The 19,547-nt window shown below is 43.7% G+C and overlaps 3 pseudogenes; 2 read left to right on the plus strand and 1 right to left on the minus strand.

Moving 5' to 3' along the window:
- Nucleotides 1–2,601: 2,601 nt before the first annotated feature.
- Nucleotides 2,602–4,789, minus strand: LOC147377506 (heterogeneous nuclear ribonucleoprotein A1-like 2; annotated as a pseudogene).
- A 2,274-nt stretch (nt 4,790–7,063) lies between these two features.
- LOC147377507 (translationally-controlled tumor protein-like) lies at nt 7,064–7,871 on the plus strand (annotated as a pseudogene).
- A 4,496-nt stretch (nt 7,872–12,367) lies between these two features.
- On the plus strand, nt 12,368–12,548 carry LOC147377508 (large ribosomal subunit protein eL39-like; annotated as a pseudogene).
- Nucleotides 12,549–19,547: the final 6,999 nt, after the last annotated feature.

Here is a 19,547-nt window from a genome sequence, read left to right on the forward strand (position 1 = left end):
CAGCCAAAAGGTCTAACTGCTACTCTGCCAGCTAGACCCAAATTCAAGTTCCAGTCCTGTTACTTAAGAGCTGATAGTTGTCCGGACACTGGCTGGGTACATGACCTCTCAAGAGATCCTTTGACCCTGATGTCACCCAAGAACCACAGGGAAATGAGAGCAGCAGTGTCAGGGATTCTGAGTGGCAACTCCCATTCTTCCATGACAGGGGGCAATTCCCTCCTGTCCATACAGCTAGGCAGCCGGAGTCTGGCTAGGTGACTGACCCATGCTTGCTTCCTGGGATGCTCCCACCTGGTCGTTGAATTTTGGGGGACAGTTGCAAAGACAAGGGAACAACTGGGATAGTCACAGTGGGAACAGTGCCAGGGGCGTTGTCCTCACAAGCAAGTTCCTTGGCTCCATTAGCTGCCCACCCTCTTGTTTTTTGGGTCTGGTTCTCCTGATTTCTTTTCAATCCTGGGATCCATCCAGTGTCCTTCTAATAAATTTCATTCCAGAGTGAGTGTAGTTACATGTACCCAAAAACTCTGGTGTAGTAAGAACAATGCCCATTTTACAGAAGAGGAAATGAAACTGGATTGGAATTTATTTACTGACCAAGACTCTAACAGACTGGACTTTGAGCTCTTTGAGGACAGAGACTCTGTCTGATTCACCTCTGTGTCACTGCCCTCCTGAAGAGAGTCTGGCAATGAGCAGAAACTTCATGCATATTTTGGAAAATGGGAAGGAAGAAAGGAAAGGAAGGAGAAAAACAGGAGGGAGGAAACCAAAACATAAAAGGAAGAAAAAGGGAAAGCAGAACTCCCCACCACCACCCTGCCACCCCTGTGAGTTCAGGCCAGCTGTCAGCCTTTTTCAGATTCACTTCCAAAGACTTCAGGAAGCAGATGAAGTTTCTAGAACTGCACACCCAAAAATGGCACAATCCAAACCCTTCGCCCTCCTGAAAGGACAGCAGAGTGAAAAGAAGGACAGGTTTGGGAATCAGATTTGGAATTTACCCACCTGCTGGCTATATGACTTCGGAACAAAGCTTAGTGTCCTGATCCAAGGATGAGCATGTGCCTCTGTGATTTTAAGAGATAAGAACTGCCTCCAGAGCCAGGGGCTGGGATTTCATGGTGAACAGACACAGACAGAGACCTTGCTCCCCTGGAGCTTACAGACTCATAGTGGCTGTGCTGAGGAGAACAAGAATTAATCGAATGAGTAGACAAGTAAATGGAAAATTAAATTGTGTTAGCACTACCTAGGTGAAATACACAGTCTATCAGGGAAATCAATGACAGTTTACAATGGGAGAATTTGATCTAGTCCAGGAGATTGAAAAGGGTCCAGGGAAATATGAAAGATGAATTAGAGGTCTAGCAGACTACACCGAATATGCCATGGTTAAATGATGAGAAAGAATACGGCAAATTTGAGGGGGAAAAAAGAAATAAAAGACCAAAAGACTCTTTTTGTTAAAAAAAAAAAAACTTTTTATTTTATATTGAAGTTTAGCCAGTTAACAATACTGTGATAGTTTCAGGTGTGCAGCAAAGGGCCTCAGCCAGACACATATATGTATCCACCCTCTGCTAAACTTCCCTCTCATCCCGGCTGCCACATAACATTAAGCAGAGTTCTGTGTGCCATACAGGAGGACCCTGCTGGTTATCCATTTTAAATGTAGCCATATGTACATGTCAATCCCAAACTTCCTAACTATCCCTTCCCCCATCCATCCTCCGCCTCCAGCAGCCGTAAGTTCATTCTCTAAGTCTGTGAGTCTGTTTCTGTTTTGTAAATAAGTTCATTTGTATCATTTCTTTTTAGATTCCACATATAAGGGTTGTCATACAATATTTCTCCTTCTCTGACTTACTTCACTCAGTATGGCAATCTCTAGCTCTAGCCATGTTGCTGCAAATGGTATTATTTCATTCTTTTTAATGGCTGAGTAATATTTCATGAAAATATGTGTATATGTACCACATTTTCTTTATCCATTCCTCTGCTGATGCACATTTAGGTTGCTTCCATGTTTTGGCTATTGGAAACAGTGCTTCAATGAACACTGGGGAGCAATATCCTTTTGGACCATATTTTTCTCCATATATATGCCCAGGAGTGGGATTGCAGGGTCAGATGGTAGCTCTAGTTTTAGTTTTTTAACGAAACTTCATACTGTTCTCATACTGGCTATACTAATTTACATTCCCACCAACAGTAGAAGGGTTCCCTTCTCTCCACACCCTCTCAGGCATTTATTGTTTGTAGATTTTAAAATGATGGCTATTTTGACTGGTGTGAGGTGATATCTCCGTTTAGTTTTGATTTACATTTCTCTAGTAATTAGCAATGTTGAACATCTTTTCATGTGCCTCTTAGCCATCTGTATGTCTTCTTTGAAGAAATGTCTATTTAGATATTCTGCCCATTTTTTGATGGGATTGTTTGTTTTGATGCTATTAAGCCTCATGAGCTGTTTGTAAATTTTGGAGACTAATCCCTTGTCAGTCACGTTATTTGCAAATATTTTCTCCCAATCTGTGCATTGAGAGACCAATAGACCAATAGACTCTTAAAAAAAAAAAGATATTTATTCAGCGTCATGATCAGACTATTACATTTAGCAATCAACAGCATGGGTACAAAAAAAAAAAAATCTACATTAAAACCCTTTGTTGGAATGCTTTACACTTTCCACAGAACAGAAACTAAAATAACCTGTTACACAATTAGTCACAAGTACAGTCCTCGAGTTTTTTGCCCATATACGTGAGTATTGTCTAAAACATGTCTTCCTTGTAGCAGCTAGGCCCTGCCACCACTGCGCTTGGCTGAGTTCACAAATCTGCTATAACCTGTAGCTTCCCTGCCACTTCTCTGGCTCTCCTCTCCGGCCTTGTTTCCCGGCAGTAAATAAAACCTTCTGCCACTGCCATAGTTACTGCTGCTGCTGAAACCACCATAGCCACCTTGGTTTCACGGTTTGGCAAAGTATCGGCCTCCACCACCATCGGGGCCAGAACTTCTGCCTCCAAAGTTTCCACCTTTCACAGGTCCAAAATTTGAAGATCGATTGTTGTAATTGCCAAAATCACTGTAGCTTCCGCCACCTCCAAAATTGCTTCCATCATTACCAAATCCATTATAACCATCCCCCCCTGCCACCATATCTGCCACCACCATGGCTGCCACCAGAGCCACCTCAACCACTGAAGTTTCCTCCATGACCAAAGTTCTCATTCCCCCCGAAACCACCTCCACGACCGCCACCAAAGTTTCCAGAACCACTTCGACCTCTCTGGCTGGATGAAGCACTAGCCATCTCTTGCTTAGACAGGGCTTTTCTCACTTCACGGTTGTGGCCATTCACAGTGTGGTATTTCTGAATGACAGTCTTGTCTACAGAGTCATGGTCATCAAAGGTTACAAAAGCAAAGCCTCTCTTTTTGCCACTGCTTGGGTCAGTCATGATTTCAATCACTTCAATTTTCCCAGGCTTTTTTCCCATTATTTTCAAAATAATCTCTCAGGTGACGTTCTTCAGTGTCTTCTTTAATGCCACCAGCAAAAATCTTTTTCACAGTTAAGAGGGCACCAGGTCTTTGAGAACCTTCTCTTGAGACACCCCGCTTTGGTTCCACAACTCTTCGGTCCACCTTGTGTGGCCTTGCATTCATGGCCACGTCCACCTCCTCCACGGTGGCGTACGGGACAAACCTGAAGCCTCTGGAGCACTTGGTGTTTGGATCCGTCATTACCACACAATGGGGAATGTGAGCATTCCCCATTGCTCAGAATGGCTCCTCAGACTCTCATCAGTTGTTTCAAAGCTCAGTCCTCCGATGAAGAGCTTCCGCAGCTGTCCGGGCTCTTTGGGAGACCATGACTTACACGTGATGGTAGTGGAGGTGGGGAAGACTTCAACAGTGCTTTCTCAGCGGCGTCCATAGATGCAGAAAACCCAAGAGACTCTTGAAGGGAGGCAAGATTAGAGAAACAGACAGGGAGCAGACCCTGTAAACCCTGAGATACCATGGGAAGGATTTTGATCTCTCTCCTAAGGGCAATGGAAAGCCAGTGAAGTGTTCTGAGTGGGTGAGTTAAATGATCAGATTTGCATTTTGGAAAAAACCCTGGCAATGGTGTGGAAAACAAACTGGAGGTGGATCCTAATGGACCTAGAGACTAGTTTAGGCTGCCAATGCAGAAGTCCAGACAAGAGTTTAGACAAAAGTGGTGGCTTGGAGTGAAAGGTGAGTAGACAGAGAAATTGATGTTTTTAAGATCAAGAAGGTAAAATTGAAAAAGCTCAATCAAACTTCAAAGGGTTTTGAAATGGGTATTATTCCCATTCAGTGTGGAGGATTTTGTTTTGTTTTGTTTTTTGCTTATTGTTTGTTTTTGTTTGGTTTTAATGATTATTGTTACTACAAATAAAATTCAATCAAATAATTTAAAAAATAAAAAAGAGAGGACTTCCCTGGTGGTCCACTGACTAAAATCTGCACTCCCAATGCAGAGGGCCTGAGTTCGATCCCTGGTCAAGGAACTAGATCCCACATGCCAGAACTGAGAGTAAAATTGTCGCAACTAAAAGATCCCACATGCTGCAGTGCAGATCTGACAAGACCTTGCAGTCAAAGAAGTAGATAACATGTATTAAAGAAAACGAAAAGACTCAGTTAAGGATTGGATTGGGAGGAGGAATTAAGGATGATTGTCTAAGTTTCTGGAGGGTTGGTGATTCCAGTTACTGACTTAGGGCTGGATTTGGCAAGGTTTTAGACATCTTGAATTTGGTGGGTCACTGAGACAGCCCAGTGGAGGTGTTAAATGGACATTTAGATATACTGGTCTGGACTCAGAGATATTTGAGCTGGAGATGTGAATATGTAACCATAGTTGGTAATCATGCCCTGGACTCAGTGAGCTTGCCTGGGGAGAGAATATACAGCAAGGAGAGAAGAGGTCTAGAGCTGAAAGCTGAGAAACCCAATATTCAAAGTCAGGTAAAAGAGGATAGATCTACAAAAGACAGAAAAGAGTAGTCAGAGAGGTGGCAGGCAAAGGAGATAATAGACACTTGTTACCTTTACCATCCAGAATCCACTAGGTAATAGGCAGAATAATGTCTACCTCTCACCCTGTTCCTCTGGCCCAAAGATGTCCACGTTCTAATCCCTGGACTCTGTGAATATGTTACCTTACATGGTAAAAGGAACTTTGCAGATATTTAAGTCAAGGATTTTTAAATGGGGAAGTTACCCTAGATTATCCAGATGGCTCCAGTGAAATCACGGGGTCCTTATGTAAGGGTGGAAGGAGGGTCAGAGTCAGAGAAAGAAATGTAACAACAGAACCAGAAGTGGGAGTGATATGACCATGAGCCAAGGAAAGTAGGGAGTCTCCAGGAGCTAGAAAAAGGAAGGGAAGGGATTCGCCCCAGAACCTCCTGAAGGAACACAACTCTGCCAACACCTTGATCTCAGCCTCGAAGTCTCAGTTCAGACTTCTGACCTCCAGAACTATAACAGAATAATTTGTGTTGTTTGAAACCACTGTGTTTGCAGTTTCCTGTTACTGCTGTAACAAGCCATTACATGTTACATGCCCCCTCTTCTTCTGAGTTTTTCTCTGGGGGATAGCAACCCCACTCTAAGCCTACCTACTCCAAGGAAGCTATCTCTAAGCTGAGGCTCCAGTGGTGGAGTAGGAGACCTTGCCTAAGCCAGTCTCCCCTTCCAAGCCTCCCCAAGCCACATTCATCAATCAAGATTGTGCATATGATCTCATCCAGCTCCATCAGAGCAAATCTCAGACTTCATGCTAAGGTTGCTGGGGAAAGAGCCTCACTTCTCTTTGCTGAATGTGAATGAGGAAGAACATAGCCCTGGGAGTCATTGGGCAGCCATCCCTCAGCCAGGGGAGAGAGACTATCTGAGAACATAGTCTATATGGGATAGTACAGCTGAGAGATAGAAAAAAAGAAAAAAGAGTAACCAGATCTGTCTTGTCAAAGCCATGGTTTTTCCAGTAGTCATGTATGGATATGAGAGTTGGACCATAAATAAAGCTGAGCACCGAAGAATTGATGCTTTTGAACTGTGGTATTGGAGGAGACTCTTGAGAGTTCCTTGGACTGCAAGGAGATCAAACAGTTAATCCTCAAGGAAATCAGTCCTGAACATTCATTGGAAGGACTGATGCTGAAGCTGAAGCTCCAATACTTTGGCCACCCGATGCGAAGAACTGACTCATTGGAAAAGACCCTGGTGCTTGGAAAGATTGAAGACACGAGGAGAAAGGGACAACAGAGGACGAGATGGTTGGATGACATCACCAACTCAATGGACATGAGTTTGAGCAAGCTCTGGGAGTTGGTGATGGACAAGGAAGCCTGGTGGGCTGCAGTCCATGGGCTTACAAAGAGTCAGACACAACTGAGCAACTGAACTGAACTGAATCGAACCAGGTCCTAACACAGGGCTGTTATTTATCTGGTATTCATTGGAATGGCTGATTATTGTTGAAATATTTCTGTTGGGAAGTAAATGTTTTCCAGAACCACCTGGGGATAGGAATCATTCCCCCACTTTCTCCTAGTCACCTTTCTGGAACCCCTGAACTTCCCTATGATCCAGTAACTAAAGAGTTAATGCTTGGTCCAGCAGGAGACTTCCAGGACACCTCCTCTGACATCTGTTCAGTGACAACACAATGCCAATTGTTAAGTATTTTAAATGTCGCTTTTGTCTCTATACTATTGTTTGAATCCCTCTATTCAATTGGGTCAAAACATGTAATCCTGGGCTCTTCTTTTGATGTTGTTGAAGCCAGTAGAAGTCAAAGTTTCTGTCACTTGATAATCAAAAGAGATCCCACACTTTTCTCCTCCCATCCCCCCTTCCCCAAGCACATCCTTGCTAACTTCAAAACCTATCAGTTCTTGGGACTTGCCTGGTGGTCCAGTGGTTAAGAATCTACCTGCCAATGCACAGTGCTTACTCTGAGCTCCAGGCTCCTAGGAAGCTAGCACCAAAGTCATGTCCCTCCAGTTGCCATCATGATCATCTACCAGGACCACATCAGCCCTCATGAGATGTTCTCCAACATCTACAAGATCTGGGAGGTCGCAGAGGGCTGAGTCTGGAGGTGAAGGGGAAGGTGATCAACAGGACAAAAGTAACACTGATGAATCACTCATTGGTGGAAATGCTTTCACTGAAGGCTTGGAAGGCTAAGGTACTGAAAGCAAAGTAATGACTCATGTCACTATCGTCATGAACCATCACTTGCAGGAAACCACCTTTACGAAAGAAGCCCACAAGAAGTACGTCAAAGATGACATGAAGTCAATCAAAGAGTTGGACACGACTGAGCGACTGAACTGAACTGACTGAATCAAAGGGAAACTTGAAGAACAGAGACCAGAAAAAGTAAAACCTTTTATATGACAGGAGCTGCAGAGCAAATCAAGCACATCCTTGCTGACTTCAAAACCTATCAGTTCTTGGGACTTGCCTGGTGGTCCAGTGGTTAAGAATCCACCTACCAATGCAAGGGTCACAGGTTCAATCCCTGCTCTGGGAAGATCCCACATGCCACAACTACTCAGTAGGAGCTCAAGACCCTGCAAACTGCAGCTACTAAAGCCAGAGCATTTACAGCCTGTGCTCAGCAATAAGAGAAGCCACTGCAGTGAAGACCCAGCACATCACATAAGTAAATAAATACATTTTAAAAAATTGTCCATTTTTTATCAGTGAAAACATGAATCCAGATGGCATGGTTTCTCTGTTGAACTACCATGAGGATGGTGTGACCCCCCCATATATGATTTTAAGGATGGCTTACAAGTGGGAAAATGTTAACAAACTTGGCAGTGACTTTGGAACCATCACCTGTTGTCATAACTGACCAGCTGCTGCTTTTCATCCACAAAACACTGGGACTGATGTCATCTTGAGCTCTTCATTTATTTTGATGCTGATTTGTTTGAAGTGGAGGCATTGTTTTTGAGGGGAAAAAAATACGTCATGTAGTTTGTCTAAAACAAAACACATATAAACTCAAAAGGGAGAGAGAGAGAGCCCACAAACACCACGGAAATGTGAGGTCGCAGAAGCCGGGGATGAGAGTTTTAAGAAGAAAGGAATGCTTAACAAAGTCAAATGCTGAGAAGTCAAGTGGGAACCCTGACACCACGTAAATATGTAAACCATCTGAGCCCAAGGCAAGTGCTCCATACGAGATGGTCCCTCTCCCCTCGTGTCTCCCGCAGCTCCATTCAACAGTATTCATACAGGTTAGATTTAGCTGCGTGTAACAGAAAATCCAAAACAACAGAAGCTTAAACAAGAGACAATTGTGTTTCTCTATCAAATAAAAGTGGTCCAGAGGTAGGCAGAAAAGGGCAGGAATAGTACGCCACCAATATCACGAACCCAGGCTCTTCGTATCATTCTGTTCTGCCATCATGGCAAAGAGCTCCATTTTCAAGGTCACTTCAAGGCCAAATACAGCTGTTGGAGCATCAGATTCCAGGCATGAAGAGAAAGGAGGGAAAAGCAAAAGAGGCTCACTTGACTGAGTCAACCCCTTGAAGTAACGTCTCCAGAAGTCCTTTCACCTCTTCCACTGACACCTCATTGGCTGAAACCTAGTCAGAAGGCTGGTTCTAAAGAGTTCTAATAAAGAATCAAATTTTTAAAAAATAAAGAAGGCTGGCTGCCTGTAGCAGTATGGAAATGTAGTCTTTTTTTTTCTTTTTTTACTACTTTTTTTTTTCAAGATTTATTTATTTATTTTTGACTGTGCTGGGTTTTCACTGCTGCCCTCTGGCTTTCTCTAGTTGCGGCGAGTGGGTCTATTCTCTCTAGTTTCAGCACCAGGCTTCTCATCGCAGTGGCTTCAGAGCATGGGCTCTAGGCACGAGAGCTGCAGTGAAAGTGAAGTCGCTCAGTCGTGTCTGACTCTTTGTGACCCCATGGACTATACAGTCCATGGAATTATCTAGGCCAGAACACTGGAGTGGGTAGCCTTTCCCTTCTCCAGGGGATCTTCTCGACCCAGGGATCGAACCGGGGTCTCCTGCATTGCAGGTAGATTCTTTACCAACTGAGCCACCAGGGAAGCCCGAGAACTTCCGTAGTTGCAGCATATGGTCTCAGTAGCTGTGCCACATGGGCCTAGTTGCCAGGTAGCATGTGGGAATCCTCCCAGATCAGGGATTGTACCTGTGTCTCCTGTATTGGCAGGTGGATTCCCAACCACTGGACCACCAGGGAAGCCCTGGAAATGTAATCTCTGAGCTGGATGCATCGTTACTTCAAATAAAATAGGGGTTCTTCTGTTTTGGACTAGGGAGAGAATAGATGTTAGGTAACTGGCAATATCAGTGCTCACATATAATTGTTCATATAATTGTTCTTGACAGATTGCCAAATGGTATTGTCTCCATTGTAACCCCCTTGCCATCTAACACATCTGTGCAATAGTTGTCATCATCTCCATTTTTACAGTTGGAGAAACTGAAGTTCAGCGTTGAGCAATCAGTTACCTAAGGCCAAACCAGTAGTGATGATGGAACTGGGAGACTTTATACATATATTTATTTATATACATATATTTATATGAATCACTTTGCTGTGTACCTGAAACTAATACAACATTGTAAATCAACTATACTTCAATTTTTTAAAAAAATGTATTAAAAAAAAGAAACAGCGGGGACTTCTCTAGTGATGCAGTGGATAAGAATCCACCTGCCAATGCAGGAGACATGTGTTCAAACCCTGGTCCAGGAAGATTCCACGTGCTGCAGAGCAACTAAGTCCATGCGCCACGACTGCTGAAACCTGCACGCTCTACGGCCCGAAAGCCACAACTAATGAGCCCCTGTGGCTCAACTACTGAAGCCCACGCACCATCGAGCCCACGTGCCACGACTGCTGCAGCCGTGTGCTACAACGACTGAAGCCCACGCACCTAGAGCCAGCATTCTGCCACAGGAGAAGCCACAGTGATGAGAAGCCCATGAACCCTAACTAGAGAGTAGCCCCCGCAGCAACGCAGACCCAGCACAGCCAAAAATAAAGAGACAATGAACTACCAAAGCAGTTGTCATCTCCTCCATTACTAGTCTCCCCCCACGCTCCTTAGTGCCCACTGGGTACATAATAAGTGTGTACCCCACGGGCACTGTAAGTTACTGCCCTCTGTGGACAACCCTCAGTCTGGGGCAGCATTGGTGCCAATTGAGGGGGTGAGGTAAGGTCTCAGCTGTTAGTCTGAAAAGAGACAGGCCTCTTGTCATCCAGGAGCAAGCAACGATGCATCCTAAGTGTCAAACTGTTCTCTTCCTAGGAGAGAGAAAAGAACCGACGTTTACTATAGCCATTTTACAAATAAGGAAACTGAGGCTGGGGAGGCTAAGTGATTCGCCTAAGTGATTACACAGCCAGTGACAGAGCTGAGGTTCAAAAGAGTTGTAGCATTTGCTGATTTCTGTGGTGTAAATACCCAGTCAAGCTAGCAATGTGACGTCTCTGAGCACAGAGCTGGGAAGAGATGCTCCCGGTGGGCTCTCACAAGCCGGATGACCAGGCTTTAGCTCTGAAAAGCAAGCATAACACGCCACTGCATTTTTAACACGCCTGCCATTTTGCTACAGTGTGAGGGCAGAGACTTCTTTTGTTGCTCCCACCGCACATGGCAGAGGCTACCGAAAGGCAATCACTAAAAGTTGGGAATGAAAGGACACTCACTCTCTTTTCACGAGACCACATTGCCTCAGATAGTCACATGTTGCAAGAATATCACGTGTATAGAATCTTAGTGACTCAGCCCTTTCACACAGAGTAACTCAAGCAGAGTTTGTTGAATCCACGGCAGGCAACCCCGCCTTGAGCATGATGAACCCACCGTGAGAAAAGCTCCTTTGGAAGCCTGAATTTCTCTCATTTCACCCCACTTCTTCCTACCCAATCCTCCCATTTTCTCAAGTGGTATGTGTGTGTATGTGTTCACATAAAATGTACTATCATAGCCATTTTTAAGTGTATAGCTTAGTGGCATTAAGTGTATTTCCACTGTTGTTCAATGATCACCACCATCTATCTCTAAAACTTTTTTATCTTCCCAGACTGAACGCCATAGTCATCAAATGATCACTCCCCATTCCCCTCTCCCCCAACCCTGATAACCACCATTCTACTTTCTGTCTCTACAAATTTATTGCCCTAGGCACCTTATACAAGTGGAATCAAACAGTATTCATATTTTTGTGACTGGCTTATTTCACTTATTGTAATGTCCTCGAGGTTCATTCATACTGTAGCATGTAGCATACTTTTTAAGGCTGAATAATATCCTCTGGTTTTGTATACACCTGCATTTTGTTTATCCATTCATCTCTCGATGGACACTTTGGTTGCTTCCATGGTTGGCGATTCTGAATAATGCTGCTATGAACCTTGGTATTAAAGTTCCTGCTTTCAGTTCCTTTGGGTAAATAACCCAGAATTGGAGTTACGAGGTCATAAGGTAATTCTGTGTTTAAGTTTTTGAGGAACTTCATGCTGTTTTCCATAGCAACTGTGCTATTTTACATTCCAACCAGCAATGCACAAGGATTCCATTTTTCCACAGCCTTGCCAACTCTTGTTATCTTCTGTTTTCCTGTCATCTTGGTTTAGATATGCATTTCCCTGGTGATTAGTGATGCTGAGCATTTTTTTCATCTGTGTGTTGGCCATCTGTATATCTCCTTTGGAGAAATGTCTATTTAAGTCCTTTACCCATCTCCTAAATGACTTGTTAGTTTTTTATTGTTGAGCTGTAGAAGCTTTTTATATATACATATAAAAAGATACATACATACACATCAGATATGTGATTTGAAAATATTTTCTCCCATTCAATGGGTTGCCTTTTATTTTTTTAAGACAGACCCTGTGAAAAGAGTCACTTTCATTTTTTAAAAATATTTATTTATTTGGCTGCACCAGGTCTCAGTTGCAGCACTCAGGATCTTCGATCGTCCTTGTGGCACCTGGGTTCTTTTATTCATACTTACGGCACGCAGGATCTGTTAGTTGTGGCATTTGAACTCTTAATTGCATGTGGAACCAGGGATCAAACCAGGGCCCCCTGCGTTAGGAGCACAGAGTCTCAACCACTGGACCACCAGGCAATTCTCATGGGTTGCCTTTTAACTCTGTTGATAGTGTCCTTTAATGCCCCCATCCTTTCTTTTAAGGAACTGATTCATCATTTCCTTCCAAAGGCCAAAACCCCTGACTCATGTATGTGGGAGTTCTTCTTAAAAACCTCTCTGAGCTCCTCTTTTCTCTTCTCTGCCATCCTGTGTACCATTGAATTTGCTCTTCACCATGTCTTCTCACAAGACTTTCAGGATCAAGCGATTCCTGGCCAGAAAACAAAAGTAGAATCATCCCATTCCTCAATGGATTTGAATGAAAACTGGTAATAATACCAAGTACAACTCCAAGAGAAGACACAGGAGAAGAACCTAGCTGGGTCTATAAGAAGCCTCACGTATGAAGTGGCACACGTTTATGCTGTGTTAAGGTCACTTGCATGTTAACTAACCAAATCACGGTATTGAGCATATCACAACTGTCTGAACAGCTTATGGGACAGACGGATTGCTTGGCTCCTCATGGTTCATGTTTCCTTACTAGCGGTCTATGTGGTTCATTAACAAATATGTGAAAACTTTTATTGGACCAAAAAAAAAAAAAATCTTTGAATGTATTTTAGAATGAACGGGAATCTATATAAAAAGAAAGTCAGACTAATCACACTCTGTTCTTGTTAAAAAACAAAATTTAACTAAGTAGATTTTAAAGATCTTATTAGCTTTATTCAATAATTCATGAGTCAGGCAACGTTCCATCTAATGGGCAAAAAGGAGCAGTACAAAATGAAAGATTTTTATTGGTAAAAGGGAGTGAGGACAAGTAAGTTTTACTAACAAAAAACTGACTGGTAGTGGCAAGTTCATCTTCCTTTAGGAGCCAGGGAAGGCAGGGGTATATGAGGCTGATGACTTTGCTAATTAGGTGATTTCAGATGGACTGGTTTAAGATTCCATTACTGGGAGACGCTAAAACTGCAATCAAGTTAGGTATTAGGTCTTGGTTTGGTGACTTGGGGTTTAGCATAAGTGACTCCATATTGGCCCTTGTTTTTAATACTCTTTTTCACAGTTTCACAGTTCTAAGGAAAATTCATATGAATATGCAATATGAACTCCATGAAAAGGAGCCAGGGAGAAGGGGTTGTGGGCTAGAGTAGAAAAGGAGGCTGTGGAGAATGACACACTCTATCAGGGAAGGACATAGCCTTTACTAAGTATTTATTTTGTGCCAAGCACTGTTTTAAGCAGCTTTAAATCCTCAAAATCACACTATTACATTCACAGTAAAATTATTCCCATCTTACAGATGAAGAAACAGAGGCAGAAATTGAACCCTGGCCATGTGGACCCCACAAGGACTTCCCTTGTGGCTCAGCTGGTAAAGAATCCACCTGCAATGCAGAAGACCTGGGTTCCATCCCTGGGTGGGGAAGATCCCCTAGAGAAGGGAAAGGTTACCCACTCCAGTATTCTGGCCTGGAGAATTCCATGGACTGTATAGTCCATGGGGTTGCAAAGAGTCAGACACAACTGAACGACTTTCACTTCACTTCATATGGACCCTGAGGCTACTTTACTGATCACTATATGACACTGTGTATTCTTTGGACTTGGAATTATCTGCATTAAAACTCAAATGAATGGGCTTCTCTGGTGGCTCAGACAATAAAGAGTCTGCCTGCAATGCAAACTTCCCTGCGTTGGGAAGATACCCTGGAGAAGGGAATGGCTACCCACTTCAGTATTCTTGCTTGGAGAATTACATGACAGAGGAGCCTGGCAGGTACAGTCCATGTAGTCACAAAGAGTTGGACATGACTGAGCAATTAACAAACTCAAATGACTAAAGAGAACATGATTACAAGTCCATTAGTAGAAAGAAAGAAAGTGAAAGTTGCTCAGTCATGTCCAGCTCTTTGCAATACCATGGGCTATACAGTCCATGGAATTCTCCAGGCCAGAATACTGTAGTGAGTAGCCTTTCCCTTTTCCAAGGGATCTTCCCAACCCAGGGATAGAACCCATGTCTCCCGCATTGCCGCAGATTCTTTACCAGCTGAGTCACAAGGGAAGCCCGAGAATACCGCCCATTAGTAATCTGAGAGAAATTCAAACTAAAAACAAGATTTTACTTTATACTTAACAGCAGCTTGAAAGTTGGACAATGCCAAGTGTGAGTGAAGATTTGGGGAAATAGAAACTCTCCTGTAACCATGGGTGGGTGTGTAGCTTGGTGAGGCCATTCCAGAATTGACTTGGCAGCTCTTCACCCAGTTAGGTTTTGGTGTAGCTTATGACCTAGCACTGATTATGACCTAGCTATTCCCTGGGTACACATTCCAGGGAAACTCTTACAATGGTTCATAGGGGAACATCTGGAAGCCTCTCCTCAAATCATTGTTTGCAGAAAAAGGAGTTTTTTTAGGAGTAACCTAAATGTCCTTACACTTAGGAGTAACCTAAGTGTCCATTGTCAGGGGAACAGGTAAGAAAAATGTGGATTCACCTGATGGAGGTGAGCCAGGCAGATGTTTGCATCAATGAGCCAGATATACACACTTCAACAAGGTTACATCATAAAAGCAATGCTGGGACTTCCCTGGTGGCCCAGTGGTTGAGAATCTGCCCGCCAATGCACAGGACATGGGTTGGATCCCTAGTCCAGGAGATTCCACAGGCCCCAGGGCAACTAGTCCCCTGTGCCACAACCACTGAAGCCACCAAAACGAGAGACTCCACGCACCACAACTAGAGAGTAGCCCTAGCTCACGGCAGCTAGAGAAGACTGCATGCAGCAACAGAGACCCGGTGCAGCCAAACAAGTACATTTTTTAAAAAGCAATGCCGATTGGGAAAAAATAAAATGAGAACCAGAATGAGGCCCATAGCCCAATTTATGTAAATCATGCCTTTTATGTAAATTTAAAATCAATATGCACGGAAAATAACACTACATTTTCGAAGGGAACATAAAAGTCAAAGATATGTGTTGCCCACACTAGAACTATTGTGGGGGTTGGGCCTGGAGAATGGTGATGAAGGAAAATGACGGGCATTCAGATGGAAAAGAGGACCAGAGAAGCATCTTGCAAAAACGGAGGCGAGAAAAGGGGTCTATGCCTCTCAGTTCTACCAAGGTATTGCTATGTGACCTTGGATAAGTCATTTCATGCCTTGATACTTGTTTTTCTTATCAGGACAATAGGAAGATATGAGCCTTCACATTATATATCATGAAGGATGTCGACAGAGGAAGTCAGCGCAGCAGAATGGAAAGTGCATGGCCTTTAGACATGACCCAGCTGATCACTGAGTGGCTTTGGGGAAGTACTTGACTCTATCAGATTCTGTTTTAAATGAATGGGTCAACACAGGCTTCACTGAGAAGGGGACATTTGAGCAAAGTCTTGTAGGAGGCAACGGAGTGAGCTATACAGAAATCTGGAAAAAAAAAATCTGGGGGGAAAGTAATTCATGCAGAGCAAAGAGTCAATTCCATCCATAGGTAAGGACTTGACATTCCCCCCACAGTGCCGGCCACATGGTCTGTGCTCAGCAGCTGTTGACTGTTCACTCACCCCTTTCCCTCCTCCTGCAGAAACATCAGGATCCAGATCACCTTCTAGCTCCAGTGACAATGGCACTCTGGCTTCAGAAGCTCTTTGGAACACTGCATTCACTGCAGGAGTGCCCTCCCGAACGGACCATAGCAGCCTCAGCCCAGGAAAGGCATCCCTACAGGGGCTTTCACCTGCACGGGGAGCACAGAAGCCCCAGGGGAGAAAGGCAGGGACCTCACCAGCTCCTCTTCCCCTCATGAGATGCCTACCCCAGCACTCGTCAAAGCTAGGACAGTGCCTAGAGGGGCTTGGGCCAGGGTGCAGTCACATGGGGAGAGGAGAAAAAGGAAGAGACCTATATTTATTCAGGCAGATCTGGGTTTGAACATTACTCTGCCACTGAGTAGCTCGGGTACACTTACACATCCCTGAAGCCCTCTGAGCCTCAATTTCCCCATCTAGAAAATGGACATGAAAATAAATCTATACAGTGGTTGTGAAGAATCAGTGAGATAAGATCTATGAAAGCGGCAAGCACGTATCTGGGGCTCACAAAAAGTAGGCCCCTTCCTTTTGTGACAAGTAGTTGGGAGGCATCCACTGTCCTGTTTAGTCAGCTTGGATCCGTATATATTTTGTTCATTTCTATGGGGATTGAATTGAGTCACCTACCTTTCAAGCAGGGTGTGAAGCTATAGTGATATATTAGATTAAAAACTGCTTAGCATAACTCCTGGACCAAAACAGGTATTCCATAGGTGTTTGTTGGTTACCTGGATGGATGGGAGAATGGAGACATGTATGTAAGTAGATGGATGGATGGACAAATGGACAGATGACTGGGTAGATGGGAGGAGAGTTTACTGGTAATTATGTCAGGGGTCTTAGGAAACATCACTATGAACAAAGCTAGTGGAGGTTATGGAATTCCAGTTGAGCTATTTCAAATCCTAAAAGATGATGCTGTGAAAGTGCCACACTCAATATGCTAGCAAATTTGGAAAACTCAGCAATGGCCACAGGACTGGAAAAGGTCAGTTTTCATTCCAGTCTCAAAGAAGGGCAATGCCAAAGAATGTTCAAACTACTGGACAATTGCACTTATCTCACACACTAGCAAAGTAATGCTCAAAATTCTCCAAGCCAAGCTTCAACAGTATGTGAACCGTGAACTTCCAGATGTTCAAGCTGGTTTTAGAAAAGGCAGAGGAACCAGAGATCAAATTGCCAACATCTGTTGGATCATAAAAAAAGTAAGAGAATGCCACAAAAACATCTACTTCTACTTCCTTGACTACGCTAAAGTCTTTGACTGTGTGGATCACAACAAACTCTGGAAAATTCTGAAACAGATGGGAATACCAGACCACCTTACTTGCCTCCTGAGAAATCTATATGCAGATCAAGCAGCAACAGTTAAACCATGCATGAAACAATAGACTGGTTCCAAATCAGGAAAGGAGTACGTCAAGGCTGTATATTGTCACCCCGCTTATTTAACTTATATGCAGGGTACATCATGCAAAATGCTAGGCTGGATGAAGCACAAGCTGGAATCAAGATTGCTGGGAGAAATATCAATAACCTCAGATATGCAGATGACGCCACCCTTATGGCAGAAAATGAAGAGGAACTAAAGAGCCTCTGATGAAAGTGAAAGAGGAGAGTGAAAAAGTTGGCTTAAAACTCAACATTCAGAAAACTAAGATCATGGCATCTGGTCCCACCACTTGATGGCAAATAGATGGGGAAACAGTGACAGGCTTTATTTTTGGGAGTTCCAAAATCACTGTATATGGTGATTGCAGCCATGAAATTAAAAGGCACCTGCTCCTTGGAAGAAAAGCTATGATCAATCTCAGTTCAGTTCAGTCATTCAGTCGTATCTGACTCTTTGTGACCCCATGAATTGCAGCACGCCAGGCCTCCCTGTCCATCACCAACTCCCGGAGTTCATTCAAACTCATGTACATCGAGTTGGTGATGCCATCCAGCCATTTCATCCTCTGTCATCCCCTTCTTCTCCTGCCCCCAATCCCTCCCAGCATCAGAGTCTTTTCCAATGAGTCAACTCTTTGCATGAGGTGGCCAAAGCACTGGAGTTTCAGCTTTAGCATCAGTCCTTCCAGTGAACACCCAGGACTGATCTCCTTTAGGATGGACTAGTTGGATCTGCTTGCAGTCCAAGGGACTCTCAAGAGTCTTCTCCAACACCACAGTTCAAAAGCATCAGTTCTTCGGTGCTCAGCCTTCTTCACAGTCCAACTCTCACATCCATACATGACCACAGGAAAAACCATAGTCTTGACTAGATGGACCTTTGTTGGCAAAGTAATGTCTTTGCTTTTTAATATGCTGTCTAGGTTGGTCATAACTTTTCTTCCAAGGAGTAAGTGTCTTTTAATTTCATGGCTGCAATCACCATCTGCAGTGATTTTGGAGCCCAAAAAAATAAAGTCTGACACTGTTTCCACTGTTTCCCCATCTATTTCCCATGAAGTGATGGGACCAGATGCCATGGTCTTCGTTTTCTGAATGTTGAGTTTTAAGCCAACTTTTTCACTCTCCACTTTCACTTTCATCAAGAGGCTTTTTAGTTCCTCTTCATTTTCTGCCATAAGGGTGGCGTCATCTGCATATCTGAGGTTATTGATATTTCTCCCGGCAATCTTGATTCCAGCTTGTGCTTCTTCCAGCCCAGCGTTTCTCCTGATGTACTCTGCATAGAAGTAAAATAAGCAGGGTGACAATATACAGCCTTGACGTACTCTTTTTCCTATTTGGAACCATCTGTTGTTCCATGTCCAGTTCTAGCTGTTGCTTCCCGACCTGCATACAGATTTCTCAAGAGGCAGGTCAGGTGGTCTGGTATTCCCATCTCTTTCAGAATTTTCCACAGTTTATTGTGATCCACACTGTCAGGCTTTGGCATAGTCAATAAAGCAGAAATAGATGTTTTTCTGGAACTCTCTTCCTTTTTCCATGATCCAGCGGATGTTGGCAATTTGATCTCTGGTTCCTCTGCCTTTTCTAAAACCAGCTTGAATATCTGGAAGTTCACGGTTCACATACTGTTGAAGCCTGGCTTGGAGAATTTTGAGCATTACTTTACTAGCATGTGAGATGAGTGCAATTGTGCGGTAGTTTGAGCATTCTTTGGCATTGCCTTGGACCAACTTAGACAGCATATTAAAAAGCAGAGACATTACTTTGCCAACAAAGGTCCATCTAGTCAAAACTATGGTTTTTCCAGTAGTCATGTATGGATGTGAGAGTTGGACTCTAAAGAAAGCTGAGCACCGAAGAATTGATGCTTTTAAACTGTGGTGTTGGAGAAGACTCTTGAGAGTCCCTTGGACAGCAAGGAGATCCAACTAGTCCATCCTAAAGGAGATCAGTCCCGAATATTCATTGAAAGGACTGATGCTGAAGCTGAAACTCCAATACTGTGGCCACCTGATATGAAGGACTGACTCATCTGAAAAGACCCTGATGCTGGGAAAGATTGAAGTCAGGAGAAGAAGGGGATGACAGAGGATGAGATGGTTGGATGACATCACTGACTCCATGGACATGAGTTTGAGTAAGATTTGGAAGTTGGTGATGGACAGGAAAGCCTGGATTGCTGCAGTTCATGGGATGGCAAAGAGTCGGATACGACTGAGCAACTGAACTGAACTGAAATATATATGTTTGGGGAATCATGATTTGTATTACAGAAATACCAAGTCTGAACTGCCATACCACCCAGAATGCCACTGCTGGGCATACACACTGAGGAAACCAGAATTGAAAGAGATATGTGTACCCCAATGTTCATCGCA

The sequence above is a fragment of the Bos grunniens genome, chromosome 2 (genome assembly GCF_055505025.1).
Source record: "Bos grunniens cultivar Pamir isolate PY7600 chromosome 2, Bosgru_T2T1.0, whole genome shotgun sequence".
In the NCBI taxonomy this organism is placed as follows: Eukaryota; Metazoa; Chordata; class Mammalia; order Artiodactyla; family Bovidae; genus Bos; species Bos grunniens.